Source organism: Bubalus kerabau, chromosome 6, assembly GCF_029407905.1.
Source record: "Bubalus kerabau isolate K-KA32 ecotype Philippines breed swamp buffalo chromosome 6, PCC_UOA_SB_1v2, whole genome shotgun sequence".
Lineage (NCBI taxonomy): Eukaryota > Metazoa > Chordata > Mammalia > Artiodactyla > Bovidae > Bubalus > Bubalus kerabau.
The window spans coordinates 76,130,553-76,150,052 of NC_073629.1; positions in this window are offsets into that span (position 1 = coordinate 76,130,553).

Here is a 19,500-nt window from a genome sequence, read left to right on the forward strand (position 1 = left end):
ATTGACTAAATCAATCAATTAATTTATGAAACTAACAGATAATGGGCTAAAAGGTACTTAGAATTAAGAGGCTATAAAAATTGAATCACTTTGTTTGGAGACTGGAAGTGAAATTTGGAAAGAAATAATATGGACTTGTACAAAGGAATATGTATTTTTTAAAATCTTCTTCAGTGACCCCATTTGTTTAAACTTTGCTTCTAAGGTGTTCTTAGCTCACTTACATGGTTGTCCTAAGAATCAGTGCTGGTTCAGAGGAGTATTTTTAAAAATTTAAAAACCTATCTCTCCACCTGATGTTGCTGCTGTTTCATCCCTAAGTCATGTCCAACTCTTTGCGACTCCATGACTGTAGCCTGCCAGTCTCCTCTGTCCATGGGATTTCCCAGGTAAGAATTCTGGAGTGGGCTGCTATTTTCTACTCCAGGGGATCTTCCCAACTCAGGGTTCAAATCCAAGTCTCACTGAGGAACCTGGAAAGCCCATTTTCTCCACCTACTCTCTATGTATCAATCTATCTATTTATCTATCTCAGATCAGATCAGATCAGTCGCTCAGTCGAGTCCGACTCTTTGCGACCCCGTGAATTGCAGCACGCCAGGCCTCCCTGTCCATCACCAACTCTCGGAGTTCACTGAGACTCACGTCCATCGAGTCAGTGATGCCATCCAACCATCTCATCCTCTGTCGTCCCCTTCTCCTCTTGCCCCCAATCCCTCCCAGCATCAGGGTCTTTTCCAATGAGTCAACTCTTCGCATGAGGTGGCCAAAGTATTGGAGTTTCAGCTTTAGCATCATTCCTTCCAAAGAAATCCCAGGGATGATCTCCTTCAGAATGGACTGGTTGGATCTCCTTGCAGTCCAAGGGACTCTCAAGAGTCTTCTCCAACACCACAGTTCAAAAGCATCAATTCTTCAGTGCTCAGCCTTCTTCACAGTCCAACTGTCACATCCATACATGACCACAGGAAAAACCATAGCCTTGACTAGCCGGACCTTTGTTGGCAAAGTAATGCCTCTGCATTTGAATATGCTATCTAGGTTGGTCATAACTTTCCTTCCAAGGACTAAGTGTCATTTAATTTCATGGCTGCAGTCACCATCTGACACTGTTTCCACTGTTTCCCCATCTATTTCCCATGAAGTGATGGGACCGGATGCCATGATCTTCGTTTTCTGAATGTTGAGCTTTAAGCCAACTTTTTCACTCTCCACTTTCACTTTCATCAAGAGGCTTTTGAGTTCCTCTTCACTTTCTGCCATAAGGGTGGTGTCATCTGCATATCTGAGGTGATTGATATTTCTCCCCACAATCTTGATTCCAGCTTGTGTTTCTTCCAGTCCAGCATTTCTCATGATGTACTCTGCATACAAGTTAAATAAACAGGGTGACAATATACAGCTTGGACGTACTCCTTTTCCTATTTGGAACCAGTCTGTTGTTCCATGTCCAGTTCTCACTGTTGCTTCCTGACCTTCATACAAATTTCTCCAGAGGCAGATCAGGTGGTCTGGTATTCCCATCTCTTTCAGAATTTTCCACAGTTTATTGTGAACCACACAGTCAAAGGCTTTGGTATAGTCAAGAAAGCAGAAATAGATGTTTTTCTGGAACTCTCTTGCTTTTTCGATGATCCAGTGGATGTTGGCAATTTGATCTCTGGTTCCTCTGCCTTTTCTAAAACCAGCTTGAACATCAGGAAGTTCACGGTTCACATATTGCTGAAGCCTGGCTTGGAGAATTTTGAGCATTACTTTACTAGCGTGTGAGATGAGTGCAATTGTGTGGTAGTTTGAGCATTCTTTGGCATTGCCTTTCTTTGGGATTGGAATGAAAAATGACCTTTTCCAGTCCTGTGGCCACTGCTGAGTTTTCCAAATTTTCTGGCATATTGAGTGCAGCACTTTCACAGCATCATCTTTCAGGATTTCATTATCAATGTAAGTTACAACTGTACCACTTTTTATTAAAACTCTCATTTTGATATTATGTCATTTCTAATTTTTAAAGGTAAAATATCACTCTTTTAAGAATATACATTGTTTATTAAATTGCAAAGTGTTAGGTGGCATCACCTACTTGATGGACATGAATTTGAGCAGGCTCCGGGAGTTGGTGATGGACAGGGAAGCCTGGCATGCTGTAGTCCATGGGGTCACAAAGAGTCAGACACAACTGAGTGACTGAACTGAAAGTGTTAGGTGAACCGGATTAGGTCATCTTTCCTATCACGAGTGACTGGTTTGTAGACACTAATGTTCATACCAGTTCTTCCCCTCTCATCTTGGTTTGTATTATCAGTCTGCTTGTCTTCTGAGGTAGGTGGAAACAACTCTGATTATCCAAAGTGGTAAGTGGTAGATTTTGGTGAGAGTTGAGTTGTTTAGAAGAAACAGGGTTAAATTACATCTCATATAGAAGATGGTAAGGGACATGCCATTACTGCATGGCAAATAGAAGGGGAAAATGTGGAAACAGTGACTTCTTCTTAGGCTCCAACATCACTGCAGATGGTGACTGCAGCCATAAAATCATAAAACAATCACTTCTTGGCAATGACAAATCTAGACAGTGTGTTGAGAAGCAGAGACAAAATTCTGACAAAAGTCCATATAGTCAAGGCAATGGTCTTGACATAGTATTTTCATCACAAGTGAAGATTATATACAAAATATGCATAGTATACATTTTTAATAAAACAGTAACATTCTTGGATATTCATCAATATAATACTTGGTTTGGTACAATATTACTCTCAAATAAAGTTCTCAAAAGTACTGAAAAGATAAGAAAGCATTGGTTAAGCACTAGCAATTATATTTAAACAACATATCTGTTAGTGTAGCATCAGAATTTTTTATTGCTATGAAAAATATAAAGTCAAAGTTTTAAAAGACCTTACCTGAGGCCTGAATCAATCAACCAAATGGTGGGAGAGTGTTCTAGACAAATGGAAGATCAGGAACACCTGTTGCCCTGGAAATTACTCCCTATGGCAAGAAAGCCACAGATGAGGGTCAAAAACCTATGAAATCCTACTAAATGAGAAGCTTTAATAATAAAAAGTAGCTTTCTTATTGCACTTAGGATGTTTTTGGCTACAGAGATCAGAAAATATGACTCAAATTAATTTAACCAGAAAGGAAAGCCATTGATTTAAATAATTATATGAACTCCAGACAGGGAGAAGTCCATCAATTCCAGACAAGGAGGAATGGGATTCTTAAAACAATCAGAACTATTCCAGAGCCTAGAGATGAGGCATCTATCCTGAGTCATGTGAGCTGCATGGGAAGGGAAATTATACATGATTTAAAGTGAAGCTCTGATAAGAAGACAGAAAAAATAGATGGGTGAGAATGAACAATAGAAGAGGCCAATTGCTTCTTATTCACTAAGAGCCTACTATACTCAGACTTGGTAGTAATAACACATGTAATACATTATTATTATATTATCTACACAAGATTGTGAACCTCATGGTAGACCTAGTATATACATCAGATTTACTAAATTATGCTGAGGTAACAGATTTCAGTATCTTGCAAAAACAATGCTGTATTTCTTGCTCTTGTTACATGGTCCAAGCAGCTTTATCCCATGTTTTCCTCTTTCTAGGATGTGGACTGAAGGCATATCCCTGTACATGACCTATGACTTTGCAGGAAAGAGACAAGGGTAATATCAGAACCTCATAGTGTCAAAAAAGAGCTTCTTATAAGAAGTGGCTTATGTCACTACTACTGAGACTTAATCAAGCAAAATAAATTTTGCTGATGCCATTGAGTCAAGGAAGTCAAATCCTCTCACAGGTAACTGATAACTGGGAACAATAATACACTGTGCCATCTCTAACTGAAATCCATTTCCTCCTCCTTCCTCACTCCTAACGTGCCTAACTGGTGGGGCCAGGATTTGAACAGTGGTCTGTTTACTCCTTTCACCTCTAACCAGTTCTCTAAGGGACTATACGAGAATACAGAACAAGTTACTTTTAGATGTACTATAAAATAAATATTTATTAGTTTTGCCAAATATCAAAATGAATCCGCCACAGGTATACATGTGTTCCCCATCCTGAACCCTCCAATTTTGTAAAGTTTAAAAATTAAAAAAAAAAAATATTTAAATTATTTTATCAACTTAGAGAATAGACAGTATTCTTAAAAATAATTCCATGGCAGTATTTGCAGCTTAAGATACATGTTACTACAGCTGTAGTCGATGAATGTTTTGGTCTCAGGGCCTCTTTACACTCTTAGACATTGTTAAGGACCATAAAGAGTCCTTATAATGTGGGTTATTCCTATCTATAATCACCAAAGTAGAAATTAAAACTAAAAATTTGTAAAATGTATTCATTAATTCCTTTAAAATGAGCAATAGTAAGAAATGAAAACCCACTCCAGTATTCTTGCCTGAAGAATTACATGGACAGAGGAGCCTGGCAGGCTATAGTCCATGGGGTTGCAAAGAGTTGGACATGACTGAGCAACTATCACTCACTCACTCAAGCTCATTACCTAGGGCTTGCCTGGTGGCTCAGGCAAAGAATCTGTCAGTGCAGGAGATGTGGGTTCAATCCCTGGATTGGGAAGATCTCTTGGAGAAAGAAATGGCAACCCACTCCAGTATTCTTGCTTGGTAAATCCCATGGACAGAGGAGCCTGGCGGGCTATAGTCCACAGAGTCACAAAAGAGCCTGACATATTTTAGTGACTAAACAACAACAGACTCATTGCATATTAACATAAGTAAAATATCTTGTTAAAATAATTATATACTTCAAATTTTAAAATTCAGTGAGAAGAGAGGCATTGTTAATTTCTGTAATGCCTGATTTAATAGAAGACAGCTTTTTTTATATGCTACATTTTTCATATATATATATATGTTGAAGTATATGAAGGAAGTTCTTAAATAAATAGGGAGAAAAAGGAGGAGAGCTTTTAGATGATTTTGGACATTCTTCTTTGAAAGTGAACCAAAACTTAACAAGTGATTGCTTCATTAAAATTAGTTTCAAACAGAATCTGAAACTACATCGGTAAACTTTCTGTATTCTGTTACAACAAAATCCTTTGGCTTCTTCTGCATTTTGAATGGATCTTTTATCCATGTATGATTTTGTGCCATCGGCCACTTTCATTTAAAAGTATTGGTGCACCCTTGTTCTGTATTTTCCAAGTCTCCTGTAAATTTGTTATTGTACTTTCATAATTAAAAAAATAAAAATTAAAATGTAAAAAATAAAAATAATAATACAACAAAAATATTGGTTCACTAGTTTATACATATCTTTCTGCATATTTATGTTGCAAAATATATTGATGTATTTCATTGCACAATGAAAATCATATTTATAAATATTGACACTGATCTCATCAGAAAAGTTTTCTAAGTATTGGGAAGCTGTCAAGCTTATGGTTTAAGACATAAGTTTTCCAAAATTCTAATTTTTTGCTGGAAAGCTAAAATTTTACCACTGGCAACAATAATATCAGTTGTTGTCTTTGAGATGGCAGGCTCACTAGTTGATTTTTGAAAACAATGTTTGCAAAATAGTCAGGTAGCTTATCGATCATTCTTTCAAACAAAAATGTGTTTTGTGTGGGAAAAAAAGTGATTATTTTAGCTTCCACCTTAAACAATTACACAAATGTTTTTCTTGATACAAATACATTTTTTTGTATTATTCAGAAATGCTGTGGCATTCTTCCCATTTTTGTCACAAGGAATATACTTAAAAGAAGTATATGCAAAAGTACAGCTTTAGGAATCAATAATTTTTATTTTTTTATCAAGAACATTAAGTGAAACTGCCACTTTTATTAGTTATTATTTTGTTGTTATTTTTCACGAGAGTGTGTAGTTAAATACAGTTGGTGCCACTGTCTTGATTTTTGTTGAAAAGCCAGCAATCCAACCCATCATTTCTTTTGTACCATCAGTGTAAATTTCAACATAGTGAATAAAGCAAATAATGTCCAGGTATTATTATGAATATAATTTTGGCTTTGTGGATTCTTGGTAGTGCTTTGAGTTTATTCAGGCATCCACAGACCAGCCTGAGAACTACTGCTCTATAAAAATCGTGACGTTCAGCCAATTTAACTTCACTTCAGTTATGTCCAACTCTTTGTGACCCTGTGGATTATAGCCTGCCAGACTCTTCTCTCCATGGGATTCTCCAGGCAAGAATACTGCAGTGGGTTGCCATGCACTCCTCCAGGGGATCTTCCCGACCCAGGGATGGGACCTGCGTCTCCTGCATTGGCAGGTGGGTTCTTTACCATTAGTGCCAACTGGGAAGCCCATATTCAGCTTAGTTTAACAAAAAATTGCAAGCTTGTTCTCTTCTTAGCAGTCTGACAGGTGCTAGAGTTAAAAGGATGTGATGTTCATACTTTCAAAAAGCAGTAACATTCAAGAAACTACTCAGCCATAAAAAAGAATGAGATAACATCATTTGCAGCAACATGGATGGACCTGGAGATTATCATACTATGTCAAGTAAGTCAGACAGAGAAAGAAAAATATCATATGATATCACTTTTATGTAGAATCTAAAAAATTACACAAATGAACTTATTTACAAAATGGAAACAGACTCAGAGACTTAAAAAACAAACTTGTGATTACCAAAGGGGAAAAGTTGGGGAATAAATTAGGAGGTTGGCATTAACATATGCACACGCTACTATATATAAAAGAGATAAACAACAAGGACCTACTGTATAGCACTGGGAACTCAATGCTCTGTTATAACCTATATGGGAAACAGATCTGAAAACGAATAGATACATGTATATTATAAGTAAATCACCCTGCTGTACACTTAAAATTAACACAAAATTGTAAATCAATTATGCTCCAATATAAAATCTTAAAAAAGATTCAATTAGAAAAAAATAGATGGCCAACAGAACCTTCTGTATTACAGGAAACTATACTCCACAACATCTTGTAATAAGCTATAATGGGAAAGAATCTAAGAAAGAAAATGCACATGGACATATATAACTGAATCAGTTTGCTGAAACTAACACAATATTGTAAATCAACTTTACTTCAATAACATTTTTTAAAAAAATAATCATTCTAGGCCTGGGAATGGAATTGTGAGCAGATTCACTGCCTCTCAGTGTCAGAAGTGTTCTAATAGAGAAGCAGAAGGAATGATTGGAACAGGGAGTGCCCCTAGTTAAGTCTGCTGACTTAGGTAACAATATTCAGAGCTAAAAAGTTTAGCCAGGTGAATAAATGGGTGAGAGGATAGTGTTCCAGCCAAAAAGGAACTCTGAAAAAAGTGCAAAAGACTTACATGTAGTTCAATATCTCAAACATGAAGTTAGGAGCAAGGATATTTGAGTAAGTTTTAGATGGCTTACATCTTTGTATGTTTAGCTAAGTAGTTAAGCCTTTAAAATGCTGGGATTAAAATAGAAAGATGAGAGGATGGCTTAGGCATAAGCAATGTTAAAATAAGATTTGGGGGAAGTGGTGTGTGTGGAAAGGGGGTAGTTGTAAAAGTTTAAATTGGAAGTTCTCAGGTTTGTGTTTATGAACACAAAATGAATTGATGCTGCTAGATTATGAATACAACTACCTGAAGCTTGAAGAAGATATTGTTAAATAGGGGTATAGATGTGCTTCATTAGTGTATGGAAGGCACTAAAAATTGTGATTGGATGAGATTGTAAAAAAAAATATAAAACTAAAGTAATGACTCAAGAATCAAGTTCTTGGAAATGGGTGGCTCAGAGGTTAAAGTGTCTGCTTGCAATGTGGGAGACCTGGGTTCGATCCCTGGGTCAGGAAGATCCCCTGAAGAAGGAAATGGCAACCCACTCTAGTATTCTTGCCTGGAGAATCCCATGGACGGAGGAGCTTGCTGGGCTACAGTCCACGGGGTTGCAAAGAGTTGGACACGACTTCACTTTCACTTTCACTTATGAAGAGCATTACAAACAAAAACATAAAGACAAAGGTAGGAAACTCTTTTGGGATGAGATCAGCACTTAAATCAATGAACTGTAAGTAAGCTGATTGTTCTCCATAATGCCAGTGGTCTCATCCAATCAGCTGAATATCTAAACAGAATAAAAAGGCAGATTCCCCCAGCAAGAGTGTTTCTCTAACAGACAGCTTTTGAACTTCATTTGCACACTCAGCCCCCTGGGGTCTCTGCCCACAAGTCACACAGCAGATTTGGACTTGGCAGCCTCAATAATTGCATGAGGGAAATTTTTATAAAAAATGATATACATAATGATTATATATATTTATACTTATAAATGTATGTATATTTGCATATCTTTATCTATCTATAGCTATATAATTTTCTCTCTGTATATCCCCTATTGGTTCTGTTTCTCTGGAGAATCTTAAATATAGAAACACTAAAAATGTATGATCACGAAAAAAATTTATAATGCAGACAGTAACCAAATATGTTCTTTAGGGTATATTTTCTGTGCATGATAACAGGCACAAAAAAAAAAGAGTTTTGTTGTAATATATCTGAGACTCCCTTTATGCCTTTTAAAATGCACTCACAATATGACCTGCAGAAGTATAAAATGTGTAACATTTAAATATGTCAAATATAAAGAAGAACTAAAGAGCCACTTGATGAAAGTGAAAGAGGAGACAGAAAAAGCTGGCTTACAACTCAACATTAAGAAAACAAAGACCATGGCATCTGGTCCCATCACATCATGGCAAATAGATGGGGAAATGATGAAAACAGTGAGAGACTTTATTTTGGGGGGCTCCAAAGTCACTGGCAGATTGTGACTGCAGCCATGAAATTAAAAGACGCTAGCCCCTTGGTAGAAAAGCTATGACAAACCTAGATAGCATATTAAAAAGCAGAGACATTACTTTACCAACAAAGGTCTGTCTAGTCAAAGCTATTGTTTTTCCAGTAGTCATGTAAGGATGTGAAAGTTGGACTATTAAAAAAAGGAGAGTGCTGAAGAATTGATGCTTTTGAACTGTGGTGTTGGAGAAGACTCTTAAGAGTCCCTTGGACTGCAAGGACATCCAACCAGACCATCCTAAAGGAAATCAGTCCTGAATATTCATTGGAAGGACTGATGCTGAAGCTGAAACTCCAATATTTTGGCCACCTGATGTGAAGAACTGACTCATTGGAAAAGACCCTGATGCTGGGAAAGATTGAAGGCGGGAGGAGAAGGGGATGACAGAGGATGAGATGGTTGGATGGCATCACCGACTCAATGGACATGAGTTTGAGCAAGCTCTGGGAGTTGCTGATGGCCAGGGAAGCTTGACATGCTGCAGTCCATAGGGTTGCAAAGAGTTGGACACAACTGAATGACTGAACTGAACTGAATCCTTCTCACTCATCCTCACTCTTCTGGGTAGTCAGGAGGCTGGTTTTTTTTATTGTTGTTTAAATCAATACAACTACTTTAAAAAGATTACTTGTTTATAATATTTTTGAGCTTAAGTTAGTCCTTTACTGGTAAAGGCTCGGTTTCTCTAGTTTTACACACTTCCTCTGTTCTTCCTTCAAATGTCATTTACACTTCTAGGGGAAATTACTGTGCCATAGTGGGGTTACCAGTGATAGCAAGTTCAGTTCAGTTCAGTTGCTCAGTCATGTCCGACTCTTTGCGACCCCATGAATCTCAGGACACCAGGCCTCCCTGTCCAAAAGCAACTCCCGGAGTTTATTCAAACTCATGTCCATCGAGTCAGTGATGCCATCCAGCCATCTCATCCTCTGTTGTCCCCTTCTCCCCCTGCCCTCAATCCTTCCCAGCATCAGGGTCTTTTCCAATGAGTCAACTCTTCGCATGAGGTGGCCAAAGTACTGGAGTTTCAGCTTCAGCGTCAGTCCCTCCAATGAACACCCAAATCTGATCTCCTTTAGGATGGACTAGTTGGATCTCCCTGCAGTCCAAGGGACTCTCAAGAGTCTTCTCCAACACCACAGTTCAAAACATCAATTCTTTGGTGCTCAGCTTTCTTCACAGTCCAACTCTCACATCCATACATGACCACTGGAAAAACCATAGCCTTGACTAGATGGACCTTTTCTGGCAAAGTAATGTTTCTGCTTTTGAATATGCTATCTAGGTTGGTCATAACTTTCCTTCCAGGAGTAAGCATCTTTTAATTTCATGGCTGCAGTCACCATCTGCAGTGATTTTGGAGCCCCCCAAAATAAAGTCTGACACTGTTTCCACTGTTTCCCCATCTATTTCACTTGAAGTGATGGGTCCAGATGCCATGATCTTAGTTTTCTAAATGTTGATCTTTAAGCCAACTTTTTCACTCTCCAATTTCACTTTTATCAAGAAGGTTTTTAGTTCCTCTTCACTTTCTGCCATGAGGGTGGTGTCATCTGCATATCTGAGGTGATTGATAGTTCTCCCCGCAATCTTGATTCCAGCTTGTGCTTCTTCCAGCCCAGTGTTTTTCATGATGTACACTGCATACAGGTTAAATAAGCAGGGTGACAATATATAGCCTTGATGTACTCCTTTTCCTATTTGGTACCAGTCTCTTGTTCTGGGTCGGGTTCTAACTTTTGCTTCCTGACCTGCATATAGTTTTCTCAAGAGGCAGGTCAGGTGGTCTGGTATTCCCATCTCTTTCAGAATTTTCCACAGTTTATTGTGATCCAAACAGTCAAAGGGTTTGGCATAGTCAATAAAGCAAAAATAGATGTTTTTCTGGAAATTTCTTGCTTTTTTGATGATCCAGTGGATGTTGGTAATTTGACCTCTGGTTCCTCTGCCTTTTCTAAAACCAGCTTTAACATCTGGAATTTCACAGTTCATGTATTACTGAAGCCTGGCTTGGAAAATTTTGAGCATTACATTACTAGCGTGAGATGAGTGCAATTGTGCGGTAATTTGAGCATTCTTTTGCATTGCCTTTTTGGGATTGGAATGAAAACTGACCTTTTCCAGTCCTGTGGCCACTGCTGAGTTTTCCAAATTTGCTGGCATATTGAGTGCAGCACTTTCACAACATCATCCTTCAGGATTTGGAATAGCTCAACTGGAAATCCATCACCTCCACCTGCTTTGTTCATAGTGATGCTTTCTAAGGCCCACTTGACTTCACATTCCAGGATGTTCGGCTCTAGTTGAGTGATCACAGCATTGTGATTATCTGGGTCATGAAGCTCTTTTTTGTGCAGTTCTGTGTATTTTTGCTACCTCTTCATAATATCTTCTGCTTCTGTTAGGTCCATACCATTTCTGTCCTTTATCAAGCCCATCTTTGCATGAAATGTTCTCTTGGTATCTCTAATTTTCTTGAAGAGATCTCTAGTCTTTCCCATTGTGTTTTTTCCCTCTATTTCTTTGCACTGATCATTGAGGAAGGTTTTCTTATCTCTCCTTGCAATTCTTTGGAACTCTGCATTCAGATGCTTATATCTTTCCTTTTCTCCTTTGCTTTTTGCTTCTCTTCTTTTCACAGCTATTTGTAAGGCCTCCTCAGACAGCCATTTTGCCTTTTTGCATTTCTTTTCTATGGGGATGGTCTTGATCCCTGTCTCCTGTACAATGTCACCAACTTCCGTCCATAGTTCATCACGCACTTTGTCTATCAGATCTAGTCCCTTAAATCTACTTCTCACTTTAACTGTATATCATAAGGGATTTGATTTAGGTCATCCCTGAATGGTCTAGTGGTTTTCCCTACTTTCTTCAATTTAAGTCTGAATTTGGCAATAAGGATTTCATGATCTGAGGCACAGTCAGCTCCCGATCTTGTTTTAGCTGACTGTATAGAGCTTCTTCATCTTTGGCTGCAAAGAATATAATCACTCTGATTTTTGTGTTGACCATCTGGTGAAGTCCATGTGTAGAGTCTTCTCTTGTGTTGCTGGAAGAGGGTGTTTGCTATGACCAGTGCATTCTCTTGGCAAAACTCTATCAGCCTTTGCCCTGCTTCATTCCGTACTCCAAGAGCAAATTTACCTGTTACTCCAGGTATTTCTTGACTTCCTACTTTTGCATTCCAGTCCCCTATAATGAAAAGGACATCTTTTTGGGGTGTTAGTTCTAAAAGGTCTTGTAGGTCTTCATGGAATGGTTCATCTTCAGCTTCTTCAGCGTTAAAGGACAGAAATGGTAGGGACCTAACAGAAGCAGAAGATATTAAGAAGAGATGGCAAGAACACACAGAACTGTGCAGAAAAGATCTTCATGACCCAGATAATCACAATGCTGTGATCACTCAACTAGAGCCGAACATCCTGGAATGTGAAGTCAAGTGGGCCTTAGAAGGCATCACTACGAACAAAGCTAGTGGAGGTGATGGAATTCCAGTTGAGCTATTTCAAATCTTGAGAGATGATGCTGTGAAAGTGCTGCACTCAATATGCCAACTAATTTGGAAAACTCAGCAGTGGCCACAGGACTGGAAAAGGTCAGTTTTCATTCCAATTCCAAAGAAAGGCAATGCCAAAGAATGCTCAAACTACCGCACAATTGCACTCATCTCACACGCTAGTAAAGTAATGCTCAAAATTCTCCAAGCCTGGCTTCAGCATTACGTGAACCATGAAATTCCAGATGTTCAAGCTGGTTTTAGAAAAGGCAGAGGAACCAGAGATCAAAATGGCAACATCTGCTGGATCAACAAAAAAGCAAGAGAGTTTGAGAAAAAACATCTATATTTGCTTTATTGACTATGCCAATGCTTTGACTGTTTGGATCACAATAAACTGTGGACAATTCTGAAAGAGATAGGAATACCAGACCACCTGACCTGCCTCTAGAGAAACCTGTATGCAGGTCAGGAAGCAACAGTTACAACTGAACCTAGAACAACAGATTGGTTCCAAATTGGGAAAGGAGTATCTCAAGGTTGTGTATTGTCACCCTGCTTATTCAACTTATATGCAGTGTACATCGTGAGAAATGCTGGGCTGGAGGAAACACAAGCTGAAATCAAGATTGTCAGGAGAAATATCAATAACCTCACATATGCAGGTGACACCACCCTTATGGCAGAAAGTGAAGAGGAACTAAAGAGCCTCTTGATGAAAGTGAAAGAGGAGGGTGAAAAAGTTTACTTAAAGCTCAACATTCAGAAAACTAAGATCATGGCACCCGGTCCCGTAACTTCATGGCAAATAGATGGGGAAACAGTGGAAACAGGGGCTGACTTTATTTTTCTGGGCTCCAAAATCACTGCAGATAGTGATTGCAGCCATGAAATGAAAGGACACTTACTCTTTGGAAGGAAAGTTATGACCAACCTAGACAGCATATTAAAAAGCAGAGACATTACTTTGTCAAAAAAGGTCTGTTTAGTCAAGGCTATGATTTTTCCAGTGGTCATGTATGGATGTGAGAGTTGATCTGTGAAGAAAGCCGAGTGCCGAAGAATTGAATCTTTGGAACTGTGGTGTTGGAGCAGACTCTTGTGATTCCCTTGGACTACAAGGATATCCGAGCAGTCTATTTTAAAGGAGATCTGTCCTGGGTGTTCATTGAAAGGACTGATGTTGAACCTGAAACTCCAATACTTTGGCCACCTGATGCGAAGAGCTGACTCATTTGAGAAGACCCTGATGCAGGGAAAGATTGAGGGCAGGAAGAGAAATGTATGACAGAGGATGAGATGGTTAGATGGCATCACCAACTCAATGGACATGAGTTTGGGTGGACTCCAGGAGTTGGTGATGGACAGGAAGGCCTGGCGTGCTGAACTGAACTGAAGTCACTATCATCATAATTGTTTTATACAATTGATATTTATTTAGGTTTGCCAATATCAATTGCTATGCTAATCGTATTTCTTATAATCTTGCCTTCTGTATTTAAAAATCTCCACAGCAATATGTTGGCCTTAGAGGTTATTTCAAACAGTCTGTGCTTTCCAGGTGGCACTAGTTGTAAAGAATCTGCCTGCCATTGTAGGAGACACTGGAGCTTCAGGCTCAATCCTGGGTTGGAAAGATCCCCTGGAGAAGGGAATGGCAACCCAATCAAGTATTCTTGCCTGGAAAATTCCATGGGCAGAGAATCCTGGCAGACTATAGTGCATGGGGTCGTAAAGAGTTGAATATGACTGAGCACAGCACATACCTTCATACCTAAACAGACTATGAATTACAAAATTTCTTAGGCATTGTGTAAAATATGTTTGATTTCACTCCAGTTCAGTTCAGTTCAGTTGCTCAGTTGTGTCCGACTCTTGTGACCCCATGAACTGCAGCAGGCCAGGCCTTCCTGTCCATCAATCAACTCCAGGAGTCCACTCAAACCCATGTCCATCGAGTTGGTGATGCCATCCAAACATCTCATCCTCTGTTGTCCACTTCTCCTGCCCTCAATCTTTCCCTGCATCAGGGTCTTCTCAAATGAGTCAGCTCTTCGCATTAGGTGGCCAAAGTATTGGAGTTTCAGCTTTAGCATCAGTCCTTCCGATGAACACCCAGGACTGATCTCCTTTAGGATGGATTGGTTGGATCTCCTTGCAGTCCAAGGGACTCTTGAGAGTCTTCTCCAACACCACAGTTCAAAAGCATCAACTCTTCGATGCTCAGCTTTCTTTATCGTCCAACTCTCATATCCATACATGGCCACTGGAAAATCCACAGCCTTGACTAGATGGACCTTTGTTGACAAAGTAATGTCTCTGCTTTTTAATATGCTGTCTAGGTTGGTCATAACTTTCCTTCCAAGGAGTAAGTGTCTTTTAATTTCATGGCTGCAATCACCATCTGCAGTGATTTTGGAGTCCAGAAAAATAAAGTCAGCCCCTGTTTCCACAGTTTCCCCATCTATTTGCCATGAAGTGATGGGACCAGATGCCATGATCTTAGTTTTCTGAATGTTGAGCTTTAAGCCAACTTTTTCACTCTCCTCTTTCACTTTCTTCAAGAAGCTCTTTAGTTCTTCTTCACTTTCTGCCATAAGGGTGGTGTCATTTGCATATCTGAGGTAATTGATATTTCTCCCAGCAATTTGATTTCAGCTTGTGCTTCCTCCAGCCCAGCATTTCTCATGATGTACTCTGCGTATAAGTTAAATAAGCAGGGTGACAATATGCAGTCTGGACGTACTCCTTTCCCTATTTGGAACCAGTGCGTTTTTCCATGCCCAGTTCTAACTGTTTCTTCCTGACCTGCATACAGGTTTCCCAAGAGGCAGGTCAGATGTTCTGGTATTCCCATCTCTTTCAAAATTTTCCCCATTTTATTGAATCAGAATTTATTGAGAATAGAATTTTAGATTGAGGTTATTTTTCTATAGCATTTTGAGAACATATTCCAATATTTTTCTATCTCCATGACTGTTCTATTATTGCTATCTGCCTAAATATCATTCCTTCTAGACAAACTGTCTTTTATTTTAAGCTTTTTTTATGTTATAGGTAGAATTTTTAAAAAATTAAGTAACAATGTATATAAAGCAAGAAGAGCAGGGCACATAGAAAATACAAAGTAAATTTTAATCACTGTTGTTACTTTTAAACACACACATTTTCTTTTGCAAATTTCTTTATTTCAAGTTCTTAAGTTGATGTTTTTTGTTTATGTTTTTTGCTAACTCTATCTCATCATGAATTAATTCCTCACATGGTAGTGGTTTTCCAGGTTTTGTTCATGTGTTTGTTCTGTTTGTACTTTTGTTTTGAGTAGGGAGGGTATGACTTTAACCATTTCCCTGTGGGAGCTCCCAAAAGTGGTTGATTTTTTGTTTTAATTTTACTTTTTACTGAGTTATGTTTGACATACCACATTCCGTTAAGTTTAAGGTATACAACATATTGATTTTATACATTTTATACAATAGCCTTAGTTCTCATGTCAGACAGTTTTCATTTCTTCTAGAGTTGGGAACAATAAAATTTAGTCTTTTAGCAATCAATGTTTATAATAAAGTATTATTGTCTATAATCACTGTACTGGATATTAGATCTCCAGGATTTATTTATCTACTACTCACAAATTTATATCTAAATGTCTCTCCCATTCCCCCATCCTCAGCTCCTGGTAGCCATCATTTTACTCTCTGCTTTTATAATTTCAGGTTTTTTTTTAGATTCCATGTATAAGAGCTATCATGCAGCATTTATCTTTCTCTGTCTGACTTATCTCACTTTGCTTAATGTCCTCAAAGTTTTTTGGTGTTGTGGCAAATGGCAGGATTCTTTTCTTTCTTATGGCTGAATAATGAGAAATTGTATGCAGGTCAAGAAGCAACAGTTAGAACTGGACATGGAACAACAGACTGGTTCCAAATAGGAAAAGGAGTTCGTCAAGGCTGTATATTGTCACCCTATTTATTTAACTTACATGCAGAGTACATCATGAGAAACACTGGACTGGAAGAAACACAAGCTGGAATCAAGATTGCCGGGAGAAATATCAATAACCTCAGATATGCAGATGACACCACCCTTATGGCAGAAAGTGAAGAGGAACTCAAAAGCCTCTTGATGAAAGTGAAAGTGGAGACTGAAAAAGTTGGCTTAAAGCTCAACGTTCAGAAAACGAAGATCATGGCATCCGGTCCCACCACTTCATGAGAAATAGATGGGGAAACAGTGGAAACAGTGTCAGACTTTATTTTTCTGGGCTCCAAAATCACCACAGATGGTGACTGCAGCCATGAATTAAAAGACACTTACTCCTTGAAAGGAAAGTTATGACCAACCTAGATAGCATATTCAAAAGCAGAGACATTACTTTGCCAACAAAGGTTCGTCTAGTCAAGGCTATGGTTTTTCCTGTGGTCATGTATGGATGTGAGAGTGAGACTGTGAAGAAGGCTGAGCACCAAAGAATTGATGCTTTTGAACTGTGGTGTTGGAGAAGACTCTTGAGAGTCCCTTGGACTGCAAGGAGATCCAACCAGTCCATTCTTTTTTTTTTTTTTTTTAATCAGTTAAAATTGTTAATATCACCATTATACCATTACTTTATTATACCTAAAAATAAGTAATAATATTAAATATTCAGTTTTATAATTTCCAAATGTATCATAAATGTTATAATTACTTTTTACAGTTTATTTTCTTGAATCTGAATCCAAGTAGGTTCACATACCACAACGTTCAGTTAACCTCTTTTAGTATTAGGTTCCGTTTTCATCTCTCATTTATTCTCCCTTGGAATTTATTTTTTAATTTATATTCTTATTGAGGTGTAATTGTCATACAGCATTATATTAGTTTCAGGTGGATAATACAACAATTCTATATTTGTATGTATTACAAGATGGTCAAATATCAAGATGAATCCGCCACTGGTATACATGTGTGCCCCACCCCGAACCCTCTTCCCTCCTCCCTCCCCATACCATCCCTCTAGGTCGTCCCAGTGCACTAGCCCCAAGCATCCAGTATCGTGCATCGAACCTGGACTGGCAACTCGTTTCATACAGTAAATTCATTTAACATCTATCATCATAAATAGTTACAGAATTTTTTTCTTGTGATGAGAACTTTTAAAATTTATGAGGAACTTTCAAATGTGCAATATAGTATTATCAACTATACATTATATCCGCATAACTTATTTTACAATTCGGAGTTTGTACCCTTGACCCTCTTTACCGTTTCACCTTCCCCTATAATCCCCACCCCATTCTGAAGGAGATCAGCCCTGGGATTTCTTTGGAAGGAATGATGCTAAAGCTGAAACTCCAGTACTTTGGCCACCTCATGCGAAGAGTTGACTCATTGGAAAAGACTCTGATGCTGGGAGGGATTGGGGGCAGGAGGAGAAGGGGACGACAGATGATGAGATGGCTGGATGGCATCACTGACTCGATGGATGTGAGTCTGAGTGAACTCCGGGAGTTGGTGATGGACAGGGAAGCCTGGCGTGCTGCGATTCATGGGGTCGCAAAGAGTCGGACAGGACTGAGTGACTGATCTGATCTGAATATTACATTGTGTACATACGTCTTTCTTTATCCATTCATATATGTGTGTGTGTGTGTGTGTGTGTGTGTGTGCACCTGTGTGTGTATGTGCTCAGTCATGTCCAACTCTTTGTGACCCTATGTACTATAGCCTGCCAGGCTCTTCTGTCCATGGAATTTTCCAGACAAGAATACTGGAGTGGGTTGCCATTTCCTACTCCAGGGGATCTTCTTGACCCGGGGATTGTACCGGTGTCTTTTGTGTCTCCTGCATTGGCAGGTGTGTTCTTTACCACTGGTGCCACCACGAAGCCCTCATCCATTCTTCTATCAGTGGATATTTAGGGTGCTTCTGTACCTTGGCTATTGTGAATAATGCTGCAATGAGCATGGGACTTCATATGTCTCTTTAGTAAAATGTTTTCATTGTCTTTGCATATAACTTAGAAGTAGAATTGACAGAGATGGTGACTGCAGCCATGAAATTAAAAGATGCTTACTCCTTGAAAGGAAAGTTATGACCAACCTAGATAGCATATTCAAAAGCAGAGACATTACTTTGCCAACAAAGGTTCGTCTAGTCAAGGCTATGGTTTTTCCTGTAGTCATGTATGGATGTGAGAGTTGGACTGTGAAGAAGGCTGAGCACCGAAGAATTGATGCTTTTGAACTGTGGTGTTGGAGAAGACTCTTGAGAGTCCCTTGGACTGCAAGGAGATCCAACCAGTCCATTCTGAAGGAGATCAGCCCTGGGATTTCTTTGGAAGGCATGATGCTAAAGCTGAAACTCCAGTACTTTGGCCACCTCATGCGAAGAGTTGACTCATTGGAAAAGACTCTGATGCTGGGAGGGATTGGGGGCAGGAGGAGAAGGGGACGACAGAGGATGAGATGGCTAGATGGCATCACTGACTCGATGGAGTGAGTCTGAGTGAACTCTGGGAGTTGGTGATGGACAGGGAGGCCTGGCGTGCTGCGATTCATGGGGTCACAAAGAGTCGGACAGGACTGAGAGACTGATCTGATAGTAGTTCCATTTTTAAGTTTTTAAGGAACTTCCTTACTGTTCTCCATCATGAATGACTGGACCAGTTGATACAGGATATGTGTGCTCATTACCACCAGTTTTTGGTTTTATTATTGTGCATCTGGGTGAGATGCAGATCAAGAGCTTAAGAAAGATATCTGTAGTCATTTATTGAATTTATTTACTGAGAAGATCATACAAGTTTAGCTTATTAGAGACTCTGTAACAAAATCATCCTTATCATTTTGTAAGCAGCATCCTCATTCTCTTTTTACAAAAAAGAAAACCAAAGATGAGGTTAAAAAAATTACCCACAGGCAAACGATACTATCAAGATGTTTATCTAAGACGTTAACTCTAAATACAGAGTTCTTTCCTTAGTAAGGTTGCTTATACATGTAGGTGAAACTGTCCAGACCATGTGAATGCCATTCTATGTAATGAAAGTTTAAATCCTTACCCTCAATGAGTCTTATAAAATATCAAAGGTCATACAGATATGTCAGAATTCCTGTCAGTATTTTGTGTGCTGTGTCTGTTTTGCCTTCCCTGAAATCTAAAATGTGACTCAAGCCCTTGGGTCAAGGTGAATACAC